General features: G+C 43.7%; 1 protein-coding gene across 3 annotated transcripts in view; it reads left to right on the top strand.

Annotated features, from left to right (window-relative positions):
- The window catches only part of LOC140847725 (uncharacterized), a 113,437-nt gene that overhangs the window by 92,942 nt on the left and 2,366 nt on the right, over positions 1-18,129 (top strand). For 2 of the 3 annotated variants that reach the window (XR_012127800.1, XR_012127836.1), the window contains one exon: positions 13,767-18,126. The gene's annotated coding sequence lies outside the window, so the exon portion shown is untranslated. Of the gene's footprint in view, positions 1-13,766; positions 18,127-18,129 lie in introns of those variants that run through there. The other variant, XR_012127801.1, reaches the window with a different exon arrangement.

Genomic DNA, 18,129 nt, shown 5'->3' with positions numbered 1-18,129 from the left:
CTAATAACATCAGTTCCATTTGCAAAATCTTTGCAGTGTTACTCAGATTTCTCCTGAATGCCCATCATCTCTTGGTCAGGCTGGGACCCAGCTGGTAAAGTATCTGTTAGTGCAGTTCTCAAAGTCTTTGTTACGCTGTTTGTAACAAAATCCAAGCATACATAGCTGTGGGTAAGCCTAAAAGTTAGCAAATAACTTTCTGGGCTTATTTTCCCTACCTCCTTTCTCTCTCTGATCCCCCTAGTATTTTCCAGTTTCCAGTATTCCCCTTTGTGTTCATTCATCCAGAGAGCTGGGGTTTTATTTATGCTTCTCTTCTGTGCAATTCCTGTGTCTCTACCCATGTCCAGGGCCAAGTGGTGGGAGCGCAGAGGAAAAGGGATGCTTGGAACCACCCCTCCTTTAACTAGAGAGGAAGTGCCCCTTCGTCAGCATTTTCCATGCTGAGGGCTTTCCATGCTCTGCTGTCACTGCCAGAAGATTCCTTTCTCACACCTTGAGCCTAGAAACTAGAAATCTCTGCTGGAGCTCTCTGTCCACACTGACGCGCACTTCCGGGTTTCAGGCTGCCTTGAAACCTGTCCAGGGAATACCGAAGAGAAAAAAAATGATAAATCCATAGCCATTTTGATGGTATTTGGAATTCTTGTTTTCTTCTCCAGTCGATGCTACTCTTTACTTTTTAAAAAATCCTCAAATAGCTGCTCCATGCATTCTGTCTGGGTAATATAGCTGTATTCAATGGGAGAGACAGGGGGTAGTGCTCACTCTATCTTGTCCGGAAGGAGAACTTGTGCATTGAGCTTTGCTGAGCCATTTCTCCAACATCCCTTTGGTTTGAGAACTGGGGACACTTTTCCTAGTTACGAAGGTAGAATGGACATGTCATCATAGTTTATGATGATAACTGTCAAATATGTGAGCTTGTATGTTTGTGGATATATGAGTGCTAATTAAGTGCCGAAAGAAGACATTGCTGGCCATTACAGGTTAAAAGAAAGCTCTAGGAAGGGACCAAAGCCTTCTCGCAGACTGCAGTGGTTGCCATCACGCTCTTATTCCTGGCCACTGTTGAATGGAGAGTCTCCCGTGCCTGTTGGGCAGTTACGGTACAGTGGGCAGTGGTTGGTCTGGGGCTCTATTTCTGATGGCCCGTTGGGCACACATAATATAAGGTGGTCCTGTCAGCCTTCCATCTCTTTGTAGATCCCTTTTGAAATTTTCTTTTCTTATATTTTCTTTTTATCCATTTCTTCTGCCAGCCCCTTTGATGGAGTAATGTGACTTTAGGGAAGTGTAATGAGACCAAGCAACAAAAGCAGATGGGTGGTGTGTTTATATGTGGAAACGAGGTTCTTATATGTTGCTCATGTTGGGACCTAGGGCTGGGGCAGTCTTTTGTGGGGGAAAAATGCTGTAGTGCAGAACACTGTTGATGAAGATATCGTTGTTCCTGCCAGCGTCACGCAAGGGATAAACAGCTTGCCCACCGTGAAATCTTACTAGTCCTTTCAGGCAAATGAAGAAATGTAAAGATTTGTGGCGCTAGTCTAACTAAAGCCCTTATCTCAAGAACGTCTCAGAGATGTGTTATGGGTCTATTTGAAGATTTCATTTTACCTGTAGGAGGCTTGCTTTCTTTTCTTCTACTGGAGAAAAGCATTCCTCCTGTTTTATTGTTTTGGATTCATTTTCAGAGGGCTGAAAATATCAGAGCCTTCCCTCCAAAAAGTGAAAATACTAACCATTTGCCTGTCATCCCTGACATACACAATCCTAAAGGAGATTTCCGTCGTGCAGCGACAGGGGTCAGTCTGGTGGGCACAGGAGTTGAATGTTGTGGTTAAAGCAGTCATGAACCCACTTGTGGTTGAAAAACATGCTGAGAATTGAAGAAAAACTCAGAGGGTCTCTGAAGAAGTTATTACAAGTATTGTAATATTTCCCTTTTGCACATATTTGGTGAGTGTAAGAAACATTAATTCCCCTGATGAATGTTTCCTAAGTGCCTCAGAATGTGTAGTTGTGTGCCAGGGGGCTGCTCCCCACAGTGATCCAGGAGAATAAGCCCCTGAAGCTGCCCGTGCAGGTCTGGAACAGTTTTTGGAGGGCAGAGCATTTGAGCGGAGGCTCAGTGGATGGGTAGATTTGCCTGGTAGACAACTGGCAGTGGGAGGGAATTTCAGGTGGAAGGAAGGGTGCACCTAAAGGTCCGGAAGGGGCTTCATACTCACAGAATGCAAATTGTGAGAGGTGGTATGGGATTTGGTTGAAAATGGGCTGCTTGTAAGGTAGAGTGCAGGACGACCATGGCTGCATGACACCTGCTTTGGGTGGGAGGTGAAAGTGCGTGCAGTGGTTAGATTCTGGGAGCAAAGCATTTCAGGAAGATGTAGACACAAATGTCAACTTTCAGTAGAGTCTGTTCAAACGATTTGTCATCTAAAGGGTGTTCTCACTGTCCGGGTGATTGCAGTATTAGTGAGGGTCAGATACATATTTCGCAGTGCTTAGACCAATATGTAACCAAAATGAGGTCTTCCCCCTCTTTTCCTCCTTTCTTCCCTTCTGAGGTGTTGAGAAAATGTAAGTTCCTATGGCCAAGATCCTCACCTGACTCTAAACTACTTGGTGATGTAATTGGCCTACTGCTAGGCTACTGCTTCCACATCCATAGGCAAGCAGCTATTATCAACTGAGTCATTATATAAAGAGCTCTGCCCAGTGCTCTGGGTGGGGCCAGAGACGGAGGTGGATTATAGACCAGCAGGTTGCTGGATGCAGATGTGATTCTAGTGCCTGACCTACTGTAGGGAGAATGAAGCCAAGTATTAGCCCTTTTACCCCAAGAAAGTTCCATTGTCATTTCTTGGTCTCACTGAATCCATAGTGAACAACTTTTCCAGGGCTGAAACCCTCAGATAAAACACTAGGTATGGCCCCAAGAGAGTACTTCAGGAATGCAAATGTTGTCAAATTTCTACTGGAAATAGTAAGTTCTAAAATTTAAAAAAAATTAGAGGAATATTCTATCTCTATAGAGATATATAACTATAAAACATATATCAAGGACAACATCTCTGCAAAACAACTCAATTTATTTTTAGTCCTGTGGCTCTTCTTTACTTCCGCCTCCCACCTGCTGTGTGGGCATGGCTTTCACACACACATACACACACACACAGCTTCCCCATTCTTGATATAAAACTTGATTGCTGAGTTCCTGGGCCCCACCTGCACTGTTTCAGGTGAGCATCTGCATTTCTAAGCTCACCCAAGCCCCAAGGTGATGCTGATACTGCCCATCAGGAGACGACTCTTTGAGTCGCTCTGCTCTGCACCCCACTATCTCCATCCCTAAATTCGACATAGAAAACACTAATCCATACATTACTTGCTGAGTTTAAAGGCATTTTAAGAGGTTATCTAGACGAATCATCCTTTAAACAACTATGGAAGGCAAGACCACATTACTCAAAGGAGGTATTAAGGAAAAGCAGATGACTGGAGTTTTGCTCTGATATAGAAATAGAAGTTAGTTGTTCTGGGTCTTACATTTTGTTAATCTTACATAAGATGTGATCCCACGATACGATGTAAGATACATGATCATACATGTAACAATTGACACAACCTCTCACCTGCGATAGCTAATGCCTTGGGACTAAGAAGTAACTGGTCAGTTAAGCTTTTGTCCTTGACCTTTAAACTGTAATCGTTATGTCTCTGTATCTTCAATCAAACCTGTTTTTTTCTTTATCAACTTTATTGAGGAATAGTTTAAGTATAATAAACTGCATCCACTTAAAGTGCATATAGTTTTGATCTTTTAAACTACTAATTTACTAGTGACTTATTAATTTACAATTATTACAATACAAATAAAAAATAGTTTAAAAAACCCAACACAACTGGGAGGTAGTAGGTGAGCTTCAGAGGCGGCAACCCATGAACATGATTTCATCTTCCTGCCTGGAGTCTGCTGGACACAGACACGATGGAGAGGCACGAGGGAGCAAGCGGGAATCGGCATGAGACGGTCCACTGGGACCTGAGCTCCCTGGAGGTCTGGGGGCCTGTGTCCTCTGGCACCTGAGAGCAGGAGAGAGGAAGGACCGGAGCCCAGACGCCGTCAGAAACCTCGGGAATGTGTCTCATGCTCCTGAAGTTGGCCTGGTTTGCTCAGTATGTCTTGCCAATGGGTTTCAGCCCTGGACAAATTCACTATGGATTCAATGAGACCCAAAAAAATGACAATGGAACGCTCTTGGGGTGAAAGAGTTTTACCCAATTTTATCCCCACAGTGGCAGGTCAGTCACTAGAATCCCAGTCACTCAGAGCGAGTCTGCAGGCAGCAAGCCGGTCTCTGCGTCTGGGCCCCTCTGCCCCCTGCAGCCGTCTCGGTCCCTGTCCTTGGCGCTGCCACCACTCCAGCCTCTGCTCTCCTGCAGCCCTGCAGCCATGCAGCCCAGAGCACAGGACACTCTTTACATAGAGTATTGCCCCCATGTGTATAGTGAGCAGGGCCAGGTGAGAATCCTGGCTATAGGAACCTTTGCTTTCTCCACAGATAACAAAGGCCTTGTCCAGGGAACATTTTGGCTGTGAGAATGGAATGAAGGGGACAAGTCTTTGCTATGCCTTTCATGGCTGTCACTTCTTGTTTCCAATGTGCCCACCCTGGTCAAGGCCCTCATCACCTCATACCTAGATTATTATTAAAAGCCACCCAACTTTTCTACTTGCTTCTGGCCCTTCCCTACAGGAGCCTATCTTGCATATATATATATATGTTTATGCCACTTCCAAACTAATAAAATCTCAGGACTCTCAGAGCAAATCAAACTCTGCATTCTGGCATTTGAAGCCTGCAACCATGGCGCCTGTACCTGGAGTAGTTCTGTCAACCTTTCTCACCTAATTTCCAACACAAATCACCTGGGACAGCCCTTCATTTTTCCTTACCTGTATTTCACGGTCTGCGTGCAGTTCTCTGCTAACTTCACACAGTGAAAATGAGATTCCCTCAGAATTCTTTCTCTTCTGAATTTTTGTCATCTTACGGTCTGAACTACTTCATATACAATCATGAACTGCTTTGGGTTTTTTAATGTGTCGTGAATGTGTATTCTGATGCAGTGTGAACCGGCTGAGCCCAGGGAGCACATTGTGGACTGCTTTCTGGATTTAGGATTGAGTATATAATAAAACCAGTACCCTAGATGTGTAACTCAATGGTTTATTGAGACTTTCCATATAAATAACTCCATGAATCTGAAAACAATCCATTGTTAGACCGCGTGCCTTGTTTTCATTTTAAAAATATGCCAAATATTTTTTATAGGCACTAAGGGAAATGCGAAGTGCAGTGATAATAAGAGTGAGTATTTATTGAGTCCTTACTCATTGTGTTGGGCGCTTTTTCAAATGCCCTCCATCGAACCATTGCCTTCATTCTCCCAACAAACCAACTTGGCTGGTACTGTTGTCATCCCCACTGCACAGCCGTGGAAACCAAGGCACAAAGAGGTGAAGTTATTGCCAAGGTCAGGGGGCGTGGGCCAGGCAGCTGGGCCTGGTGACCATGAGCTTCACCACTGCACACACTGCCTCTCTCTCATTCGTACTAGGAGCACATGAAATGTGGGCTGTGTTGAGGAATAAGTAGCAGAATTGTAATTAGAGGCCAGAAGAAAAGGTCTTGAAGACCATGTCAAGGTTTATCCCTGGGAGGTGATGAGTTGGAACGTATCTTCTGTGCAATGAAGGTGTATTCTAATGAACTCAGGAGAAAGAAGGTTCATTATCTGTAGTGTCTATTTTTAGATCCTTTTTCTTATGTTCTTATAAAGAAAATATAAACTTTGCAACCCGATTACTCTGTGTATGATAGCTATGATCTTGATTGTTATTTTTTAAAGATCCCTTCAGAAAGTCTATGTATTTGGCTGAGTTCTTCATTTAAAACCTCCTTTTTGGACTTAGCAAAAAATGTTTTATCTTTTCCACTTCAATAGTTAGAAATTCTCCCTTGGGGGTGCTCAGCTCTTTAAATATTTCTAGGTTGCTAGTTTCTCCTATTGGCTCTCCAGGAAGCCAGTTTTGCTCCTAAGCCCCTGAGGGGAGCCTGGCTCCAGGTTTTGCACACCCCCTGCACCACGAGAAAATGCTGCCCAATTACTGCCTTTGTGGGGTCCCAGATGCGTCTGCGGGCCAGCGCTGCAGACTATAAACTCTCCTCAGATGAGAGATAAGCCTCTCCGTTATTTAGATCTCCAGGCCTTGTAAGAGGGATTTACTCCAACCAAATTGTTTCCAGTCTTGTGAGAGAAGTAATCATATGAGACAATGTAATGCATCTTGAGATGACTCTAAAGGGACCAGTTTAAAGAAGTGTCTCTTTGGAATGGTGCCCAGATCTAAAGGGGATCCCCTCAAATAAAGTCCTTCTATTTATTTTGTTTCTCTGTTTCTGCTATGAGAAGGGAGTTCAGAGGTGAATAGTTGAGGAAGTGTTCCTCTCCTATGAAGACTGAAGTCTATGAAGGTGATCACAATCTACGAAGTCCTATGAAGACTCAAAGTCTAAGGTCTAATCATAGTTATACTTGGGACTTTTGCTGGATATTTTCTTCCAATAATGACTTCTTAAGAAATTTGAGCAAAATAACTAATCCTTTTTTTTTCCTAGAAACGAAATGCTTTTAATAGGTGTGAAATATATCACATTTACAAAGTAAATTTAGGCTTATTTGATTAATCCCAAAATGAAATGTTATTTGCAAGTGCATTGGAACTGAATGGAAGAAGCTAATATTGAAGAATATATGGTTATTTCCTTATTATCAGTGGGAATAATTATAGAATTGACCACTTGTAGATTATGTGCCTATCTTCTGAGTTTTTTTTTTTAATAATTGTATACCATTTTCAAATTCCTGTCATGCAGGGACATGGTTGTGGAGCGTTTTCGAGAACAGGATCTTAGTAGAGACAAAGTGAGCCAGAAAGGGGCTCTGTGCTGCTCAGGTTTTTCCGTCTCCACCATCTTTTCCACTGTTGACACATGGCCCACGCTTTGCTCGGGCAGTGGCAGGCAGGAAAGGAGGTGATATGATGGAAGGACTTTAGGACCTTTGTGGTGCAAGCTCCAACCCCTGGATTTCTTTCCCAAGTGACCTCAGACGTACTCAGCTTATGAATCTCTGTCCCTGGGACAAACAGACAGACTTGCAGGCTCTACAACAGTGGTTCCCAGCCTTGGCTGCAGTTAGAATCACTTGGGGAACTTAAAAAAGTACTGATGCCCAGCCCCTCCCTGGGCCCCAGATTAAATTTTTAATTGGCCACCACAGGGCCTGCACACCTGTGTTCAAAGTTGTCCAGGCAATGCTCCTGTGCTGCAGCCTTGAGAATCACTGCTCCAAAACCACTTTGGGAAGGAAAAACTTCCTCCTCCCTCGTTGCCCAGCTGCTGGCACACCTGTAGAGATGGTAGCAACGGGGTGTTACAGAGGCAGCAATGTGCTGCAAAATGATTGAATGGCTGCAATGAAAGGCACTGTCAAGGTAAAATGATGACAAGTATTCCTCTCATTATTTTGTTAGAAAAGATAGCTAAAGCCTGACATCTCTGTATTACCACCCCAGTGATAGAGCACTTTCACACAAGCCACCAGTTTTGTCCTCATAAGCACCCTCTGAGTGAGATAGGGAAGATGTTATAATGTGCATCTTTTACAGCTGAGGAATTGTAGCTCAGAAAGGCTGAGCAACATGTCCGAGATCACACAGCTAAGTCGCCAGCAGCCTTGGGGTTAGAATCCCGGGTTTTGGCTTGCTATTCCTTTGTTAAAAGTTGATACTATTGTGAATTAGAATCCCTTACTATTCTAGTTGGTCACCTACTGTGTGACCCATGGACAGTCATTTAACCTCTCGCTTTTCTTATCTGTACAATGGGGAGAGCACTTGGACCTATCTCACAGGGCTGCTCTAGGAGAAAATGAGGTAAAGTTTCTTGTAAACTATAAAATTCAGTAAAAATGTAAGCTGTTGCTGTTATTGTTAACCAGATGGAGAAGCAGTGGTTTGAGGGAGGTCAGATTATTTATAATGCTATTTTCCTGTGCTTGGGATTTTAAGTTAACTCCAAAGTATAAGTTGTTACTTTAAAATACTTTATTCTTTCCAATATTGTATGCATATGATTTTGGCCTGATTTATTTCCTAATTTACCAGCCAGGATTACAGAATTGACCTGAGCAGCCTGGGCTTTCCAGGGTCAAAGACATGTCTGAGAGTGAAACACTGAATCCATTTGGGGTTCACACTTCCCTTCCGGCAGAGTTCCTGAATTTGCTGGCTCACAATGTCATCTGAGCAGCTGCCATATGTGTCTTTAACCGACTTGGGGGTCTGTAACACATCACATTCCCTCATTTGGGCTTCCTGGGCCTGTTTTGGAGAGCCCCAAATTAGTCATGTGGGGTATATGACCAAAAAACACTTGAAAAGCTCTGTTCTTTTGCTCAGCACTGGGCCTCGGAGTAGAACAGCAGACCTGGGTTAGGAGAGAAATGTTCGAGGGATGTCTGAGGTTTCTCTCGTAAGAGATGAAAATAGGGAATCGGTTAAGCGGAAAGATGAAAGAAATGAGCTCTTTCATCATTCAATCCACTGTCAGTGAGACATCTGATGCTACTTAGTTGTAGAAATAAAGACACTCCTTATTTATAAATGCAGGTCATTTTATACCCATTTTTAAATTTATCACTGTCAGGTTCCACTATTTCTTTCATAATTCTCTCCAGCACAATGCTGTACATAGAACAGATTTTCAATAAATGTTGTCAGGGACCTTTTTCTCTATGACATTCATTCATTTATTTTATCATATAAGAAATACTCATGGAAAACTGGACAGCTACATGTAAGAGAATGAAACTGGATTATTGTCTAACCCCATACACAAAAGTAAACTCAAAATGGATCAAAGACCTGAATGTAAGTCATGAAACCATAAAACTCTTAGAAAAAAACATAGGCAAAAATCTTGGACATAAACATGAGCAACTTCTTCATGAACATATCTCCCTGGGCAAGGGAAACAACAGCAAAAATGAGCAAGTGGGACTATATTAAGCTGAAAAGCTTCTGTACAGCAAAGGACACCCTCAATAGAACAAAAAGGCATCCTACAGTATGGGAGAATATATTCATAAATGACAGATCCGATAAAGGGTTGACATCCAAAATATATAAAGAGCTCACACACCTCAACAAACAAAAAGCAAATATTTAATACAATTAAAAAATGGGCAGAAGAGCTGAACAGACAGTTCTCCCAAGAAGAAATTCAGATGGCCAACAGCATATGAAAAGATGCTCCACATCACTAATCATCAGAGAAATGCAAATTAAAACCACAATGAGATATCACCTCACACCAGCTAGGATGGCCACCATCCAAAAGACAAACAACAACAAATGTTGGCAAGGATGTGGAGAAAGGGGAACCCTCCTACACTGCTGGTGGGAATGTAAATTAGTTCAACCACTGTGGAAAGCAGTACGGAGGTTCCTCAAAAAACTGAAAATAGAAGAACTACTATTTGACCCAGGAATTCCACTCCTAGGAATTTACCCTAAGAATGCAGCAGCCCAGTTTGAAAAAGACATATGCATCCTTATGTTTATCACAGCACTATTTATAATAGCCAAGACATGGAAGCAACCTAAGTGTCCATCAGTAGATGAATGGATAAAGAAGATGTGGTACATATACACAATGGAATATTATTCAGCCATAAGAAAACAAATCCTACCATTTGCAACAAGATGGATGGAGTTAGAGGGTATTATGCTCAGTGAAATAAGCCAGGCAGAGAAAGACAAGTACCAAATGATTTCACTCATGTGTGGAGTATAACAACAAAGGAAAACTGAAGGAACAAAACAGCAGCAGAAGCACAGAACCCAAGAATGGACTAACAGTTACCAAAGGGAAAGGGACTGGGGAGGATGGGTGGGAAGGGAGGGGTAAGGGGGAAAAAGGGGCATTATAATTAGCACACATAATGTGTGTGTGGGGGGGACACGGGGAAGGCAGTATAACACAGAAAAGACAAGTAGTGATTCTATAGCATCTTACTATGCTGATGGGCAGTGACTGTAATGGGGTATGTGGTGGGAACTTGATAATGGGGGGAGTCTAGTAACCATAATGTTGTTCATGTAATTGTACATTAATGATACCAAAAAAAAAAGGAATACTTATGGAGTTTTGACTTTACTCAGGCACTTTGCTGGGGCGGGGGATACAGAACTGTAAAGACATAGCCCCTGTTCTCAGGGTACTGATAGTTTAGTGAGGATTCAGAGACATAAGCAAATGCCTGGAATCAGCATAAGGGCTATGATGGGGGGAGGCATAGAGCTTAGGAGCAGAAGGAAAGGGGCTGGGGGCCAGGAGTGAGTGCCAGCAGGTGTGCTGTGGCTGATGCTTGAAGAGCAGAGAGGAGCTAGGAAGGTGAGAGGGACAGAGAGGAAGGTGGTTATAGGCAGAAGGAGGTATAGGCGTAGAGGCCTGGGAGCTTCAGGAGGTTGGAGTGGAGAGCAAGCAAAAGCAAGCCCAGCAGGGTTACCATATACTTTGGACTGTAATCTGTAAGCCAGAATTTCCCCACATTCACTAGTAGTTCATGAATTCAGTGTAAATGCACTACAACAGGGAATATCGCAGTGCATGATGTGTAGTAAGGGTGAGTTGTGTTATGTAAAACTTATGTTTCAGTTATAGATATACATTTGAGTATGTGTGAGTTTATGTGTATCTATAAATGTATGTCTGTACTAAGTACAAGGCTTAATGGTAAAAAAAAGTTTGAGAGATTCTGCCGTAGGCTGGAAGTGCCACTGGTTTTTACCCAGAGGAGTGACGAGGCTAGATGTGCATTTTAATGCAATTATTCTGGCCATGGTGTGCAGAATGGATTTGAGTGGTTGGAATGCAGCATGGTGGCAGGTGCTAGAGCAGCTTTCTTGTGCAATGAGAAGGGAGCCACGTTCTGTGAATGGCAGATCAATGAGATAGGAGGGGCATGGTGTCCTGATGATGATGAAGCTGCCAGGCCAGCCTTAAAGACTTTTAAATGGGAGAAAAATAAATCTCTAGTCTTGTTTGGCCCACTATTATTTGGGTCTGTAATGGCAGCAAGCTAACCAGTATTCTTAACTGTTATAAATGTCTGTGGCAGATAGACTCTAAGATGACCCATAATAATCCCCACCTCCTAGTATCCACACTTCTGGGTAATCCCCTCCCTTTGAGTATGGGTGGGACCTATGTCATGCTTCTAACCAATAGAATATGCAAAGGATGACATTTTCATAAACAGATGATGGAAGATTCCACTTAAGTCTTACCTTTGCTGACTTTTGTGAATGAAGTTGGCATATGATGGGCTATCCTGTGAAGAGGCCCAGATGGTAGACAACTGAAGGGAGTCCCTGGCTGACAGCCAGCAAGGAGCTAAGGCCTTAGTCCACTTGCCTGCAAAGAGCTGAAGCTTGTCAATTGTCATGTGATTTGGAAGTGGGTCCTTCCTCACTTGAGCTTCCAGATGAGACCCAGCCCCGGCCAACACCTTGTTTACACTTGTAAGTCATCCTGAAGCAGAGGGCCCAGCTGGACTGTGCCTGGATTCCTGACCCACAGAAACCAAGATAATTCATGTATGTTGTCTTGGGCCTATAGGATTATGGCAATTTGTTATGCAGCAAGAAATAACTAATATATTGTTTAATTTATATTTTACTTCCTCTGCTTCCTCAGCTTCAGCCTCTTATCCCTGATTTGGCAACAGTTATACAGTGAGTGACACCCACATCAAATCCAAATATACCTTCATACTTTAATATTCACCAGACCAGCAAAATACAAATACTGGACGATTCCACAATAAGGTAGTGTGGGAATTCTCTTGCACTGCTGTTCTGAGTGTACATGGATACAGCCAGTTTAGGAAATGATTGGAAAAATCTAGGAAAATTGAAGGTGAACATGCTTTGTGATCCATTATTCTGCTTCCTGGTACAACTCTTGTAAAACCTTTCACACATCTGCAGGTAATATCCAGGAATATTCATTGTACAATCTTTAATAGTAGTTAGGTATCAGGAGTGGGGTGCTGCTGTGAGGAGTACCTCAGAAAGTGGAGGTGGCTTTGGAACTGGGTAATGAGTAGATTCTGGAAGTGTTACTGGCAGAATGTACTGTGTTTCCTGGTTCTTGTCTTCTTGGAGGAAATAATTCAATCAAGAGACAGACTTAGGACAGTTCTAAGCAGCAGGAGTTTACTAAGCAAAGCATAAGTACACTGAAGAAGGGTGGAGAGTGGGGTGTCTGGAAACGAGCAGCAGCCCCGCTGTTAGGATTAGAATTGATTTTTGAAGTGGTGGAAAGTCCCTCTCCACATTTAACATCATTTAATTGACATTAATTGATGTGTTGATTGACAATTTCAGGTTATATAACCCTCTTCTCAGTGCACAGACACCTAATCCATAAGTGCCTTTTAAGGAGGTGTGGTGACTTTTGGACAAGGTCTTTGGACCCTTCTCATGCCCTGTGATCGGGGAAGCCCCTGTGGTCTTGGGCTTCCTGACAGTCTAGGTGTCCTTGACTGTCTGGGCTTCCTGATAAGCTAGGCATCCTTGACTGTGGAACTGGGAAATAAGGAGGGCTCGGGGGTTGGCCAGGAAGGAGTCTTTCCTGGGGATGGGATGGCCTCTTTCTCTTGCTTATCCTTAACTAACTGCCTACCCTAACAGAAGGGCACAGGCAGCTTCTCCCCAAGGTGATTCAGAGGCCATCTGGGCTACCACTTCCACCGCAGGCCCAGATGCCAGCACAGGAAAGAGAAGTAACAAAGGAAGGGCTGTTGGCATTCGTAGGAGTTCACACTGCCTGTGTGCACCCAGAGGAGGCTGGGGGTGGGGTAGGGCATGGGAGACACGCTCATCTGCAAGCAGGGATGCAGTACTGCCTTTGATGGGGTATAGGCAGCAAACCCGGGGGACTTGGCTGCTCCCACCAAGACTTCAAAGGGTGGGACCAGCATTCCACAGGGCCACTGGAGTGGTGCCCAGCAGAGGACCTAGGGCAGTGTCCAGCAAAGCCATGGGGGCAGGGTCACTGGGGGTCTTGGGGGCCCAACTCCTGCACCACAAAGCCAGGAGGGCAGGAGCACCACCATTCATGTGTTTGAGATGCAGGAGCCCTGCCCCAGGGACCTGGAGCATCAAGCCAAAGAGGATTCCTTGCCAGCTTTAAGGTGAATGGAATGTGCTTCAGTGGGTTTTGGACTTGCTTGGGACCTGTTGCTCCTTTCTCCTTTCGAATTTCTCCCTTTTGGAATGGGAATGCCTGTCCTGTGCCTGTCCCATTTCGCACTTTGAGAGCACATGGCGTATGTGGCTTCACAGGCTTGTAACAGGGAGGGATTTGCCTCAGGATGAAATCTTAAGTCTCACCCATATCTGACTTAGATGATATTTAGACGTGATTTTGGACTTGCAAGTTGATGACATGCAAGGACATGAATTTTTGATGGCCAGGGTTGGAATGCTACAGACTGAATGTTTGTGTTTCCCTCAAATGTTGAAATCCTACCCCTCAATGGGCTAGTATTTGGAGGTGGGGCCTTGGGGAGGTGATAGATCATGAGGGCAGACACTTCATGAATGGGATTATTGCCCTTAGGACAGAGACCCCACGGAGCTCCCTTCTCCCTCCTGCCGTATGAGGACACAGCAAGAAGATGACTGAAGGAGGAAGCAGGCCTCACCAGACACTGCATCTGCTGGTGCCTTGATCTTGAACTTCCCAGGATCCAGAAATGTGAGAAATGAATTTCTGTTGTGCATAAGCCACACAGTCTATGGTATTTTGTTGTAGCTTCCTGAACGCTCTAAGACATGAGGGTTGGAAAGAAACGAAATACCCATCCATATGGATGAGCTGTGTTATATGGTTACACCAGTTAAAATGAATAAACTAATTCTACATTTATAAACATGGATAAACCTCAGAAACACAACATTGAATAGAAAAAAGGCAATTTCAAGGAAGCATGGTATAACAACATTCATATAAAGCTTGAAAACATGTAAAGCAATATTATATAATGCTTACAGAATAGAGCTATATAGTAATAGTAAAAAACATGCATCTGAAAAATAACATCAAAATCAGGTTGGGGTGGGTACCAAGTGTTTTTGTTGTTGCTTTGCTTTATGTCCAACTCTATAATTTTCATGTATGTTTTAAATGTTCAGAAAACACAAACAAACCAAAATGCTTATCTGTGATGAAGGCATAAATCCTGGCACAGATCAAGAAGGAAGAAACATTGCAAAGTTTATGTAATTACTGTCCTTGCGTCATTCCGACGTCACATTAGCGTGGTGAGAACAGGTAACTGGGGAGTTGGGAGAATGGAAGATAAGGCTGGGAAATAAGGTTAAATAAGGGCTTGTTAGAATTCTTTATTATAGTTGTCAGTGAGGGTTTTCTGGAAACAAGAAATTCAAGGTGAGATGTGAAAAAGGAATGAGGCAGCCCGGTGAACATAAGGACAGAATATCAAGGAGAATGGGATGGTGAACAGTTTGCCTAAATAGGAATGATTTAAGAATGATTCATTTAGGAATGATTCATGTAAGCCAACACTTGGGACTGGTACTGTTTATGCACATAAATCACCAAGAAGGGCTAAAATGTAGCAGAAACACAAGACGGAAGAAAGGAAATGGAATTTATCTCCCAAACCCATCACTCTCAATTCTTTATTCTTGTGTCTGAAGCGGAACAGGACCCAGAAAAATAGCGGAAAAAAAGGATTCCAGGCCTGGGCGGGGCCCCTTAGTGTGGCTTGTGTCTTCTCAGAAGGGGAAATGGGATCCCAGCTGTACTGCTCATTTTTTTCATTCAGACTTGAAATGTTTGTGTTTCGGGTTGCTTGGCACAGTGATGCCTTCTACAAATAGAAAACCTGATCATAAGCTGCTTTTCCTCTGTGACATGCCACCTACACTGGAACATGATTCAGTGGCTAAATCAGAAGGCGACGTGCTTTTCAATTCACTAGAAGATATCCTGCACGTCACACATGAAGTAACTTTTGCCAATGCTGGCCTGAGTAATGCACATTTGGTTATGGATTCCTCTACTAAAGGTAAGGTCCTAAAACAATCAGGGGAAATAGGGGCTGCTAATGCATTAGCATCTTGCAGTCTACACGGGGATGTACCGTAGCGCTCAATGAAAATACTGTGACTCCAGCTGTCACAGAGGGCTATATAGTCATTCATTGAGTTATGTACCCACAACACTCCAGTGGTGGAAATCCACTTAACAGCTTTGAGTCCCGGTTTTTGTTCATATTTCCAAATTAGCATAAAGAAACACAAAATCACAAACAGGCTACCGCCAAGAGGTTTTGTGTTTATTTCGGCATACATAAGAAGCATTCTGAATTCCTAAAATACGGAGTTCTTTTCATCAGGAATATGTGATGAAGTGAGGCTGGCCTGACAGGTCTAGCTGTTAAGGAGCGTCCCACTTCTGGGCCACTGGAGAAGTATAGTAAGATGAGTAAAAGACAGCAAACACCTCATGTTGACTGGGTAAGGTCAAAATATAGGTATAAGGTTCTTCATTTCCTTCCCTTATCTATTATTTCCTCATATTACCTGTGAGAAAAGGCAGCATCAGAGCAAAATTGTCACCCTGAAAATCTCTTTAATCCTTCCACTCACCAAGTTCCACTTTGCTTTACGAGGTGTCTGGCACCACTTCCTGGGCTCTTCTCATCAATCATTTTTTTTGCTTCCCCCCACTTGCAAATAAGGGATAGAAAGGTAGCAAGTTAAAAGGCTGAGTTTCTTTCTGTCTGAGAAAAGTCGGATTCCAGGTGGAGCTCGGAGTTCGAGCTAAACTCCGGTAGACAATTCTAGGTTCGTCAGCAGTGACCCTCACAGGCCAGGCTAAGCCCGGGGTCCCCGTGACAGCTGCTGTCCCGGAACTGGGTCTTTGCTCTTCCCAGACCTGAAAGGCAGAGTATATCTAGGCATGAAGCCTGGCCCCTTGGCACTTAGGGTGTCTGTTGATTTAAGAACTCACCACATTCTCATAAACCCTTTTGAGTGAAGTTCACAGTAGGAAATATGTCTTACTTCACAATCCCTATTTGTTAGGGTCTATCAGTCAGGAAAAAAGAAACCAGACCAAGTATTTCAACAGGGAGAATTTAGCATAGGGAATTGATTAAACAGTTGTTAGGGGACTGGGAAAATTAAAAAGGAATATTGGCATGACACAAAAGTTATAACTGCCAGCAGCAGCTACCACCTCTGGGGCTAATGATCAAAGACAGAAGAAGATGAGGTTATCAGAACTCAGCAGCTTAGAGGAGAGGCTCCAAAGACCTAGACTTCCCAAGAGGGGTGCTGGCCGGCTCAGGCTTGTAAGTCTAGGGTGCATGGAGGGCAGGCACCACGAGGCTGGTTCAAGAACAATAAAAAGCTGGGGGTAGGAATACTGCTTACTAGGCTAGAAGGCCATTGCTGCTGCACGGTGAGCTAACAGGAAGCAGCCATGTGAGCAAGTGGCTTTCTGCATTCTAGCCTGGGCTCTTCCTCCCGTGCACCTGGGAGCCAGATGACAAAGGAGAAACCAGGCTTGCAGGGTTCCGGCTTCACCAACACAAAGCAGTAGACAGAGGGTAGGTTTGAGGCTGAAAGATCAACTGCCATACAATAATTTACTGGAACTATGAGCATATGCTCTGCATTCAGTTTTCTATTGCTTCTATTATGTATTACCTTACCCCATCACATTTTAATTTTTAAAAAGCCAGACAGGACCCATCAAATTGATTTCATGACCTACTCTAGGACATCTCCAAGGGTATTGGTGCCTTTGAGAGTGGGAATTCAGTGCCATTTACCTCTTGAACTCCTTGCACACAAAAAGCAACTTAAAGAAAGTTCCTCCTAAGGTTCTCAGCCACTAATATATATGGGGACCCGTGTTTTCCATAGGCCTCAGGGATCTTACGTATTAAGAGGCTGTGAATGTCCTGACAGTACTAGACGGGGGAGAACTACCAGAGGAACAGTTTTACGAAGGACAAAAGTTAAGGAGCCATCAATCAAAAATATCTATCTATTGTGGCCTTATTATATATAAAAGGCGTTATAAATATGTTTTTGGGAATCCCTGAAAATGTGCATCAGAGGAGTCTGAAATCAAGCAGCATCAGAGAGACAAACTCGCCAGTGAGAAAGGACAAAAGCCAGTGAGTGAAATACCTGAAGTGCCCCTGGGCAGTGTGGTTAGTTGCCAAGTAGGTGATACAGGCAGGAAATATGACAGAGCAGGTTGATATGGTGGGGAGTGGGAATGATCTGGAAAGGTGTTATGTAAGGGCTTGAGTTAGTTTTGCAGAATAGGTAGAATTCAGGGTAGAGGGATAGCATTCTAGGTGCAGAGAACATCCGGAGCAATAGAACGAGGTAAGAAAGCACAGGGCATGTTCAGGGCAGCCACTGGACCCTGGGGGCCAGAATGAGGAGGGGAAATCTGGGCATCGACCAGAGCTGAAACCTCGGAAATGGAGAGGGTGTATCCTTCGAATGCTGGGAACTATTCCCACATTTAAGGAGCAGGTGGAAGAGCCGGTGAACAACACAGTGGAGTACACTTTGAGGAGAGCCCATGGCAGGGCCCACTAAGGAATGTGGCCAGTAAAGTCAAACACTACAGAGTCCAAGAAGACTCAGAGCTGAGGGAAAGCCTTTGGCTTTGAACTAGATGCACTATCTCTTTAACAAGGGCAGTGGCTCTTGGCCGTATTGTCTATCTGTGTGGATTAATCTGTTACTGCTTTCAGCTCCATTTTTTGGATTTGCACAGTGTGTCGCCCTCCCTCTGGAACTGGTCCAAAGTATGCAGTGAACGCAACAAACCAAAGCTGATTGTTGGCCCTCATTATTTCCCAGCTGTTCATAGCCATCTAGGGTTTTTTAAGGCTGTGCTTCAGTGGCTCTTGGTTTTTGTGTTA

Source organism: Manis javanica, chromosome 1, assembly GCF_040802235.1.
Source record: "Manis javanica isolate MJ-LG chromosome 1, MJ_LKY, whole genome shotgun sequence".
NCBI lineage: Eukaryota > Metazoa > Chordata > Mammalia > Pholidota > Manidae > Manis > Manis javanica.
Note: the sequence above shows the minus strand (reverse complement) of the source record. Positions and strands in the feature narration are given on the sequence as shown.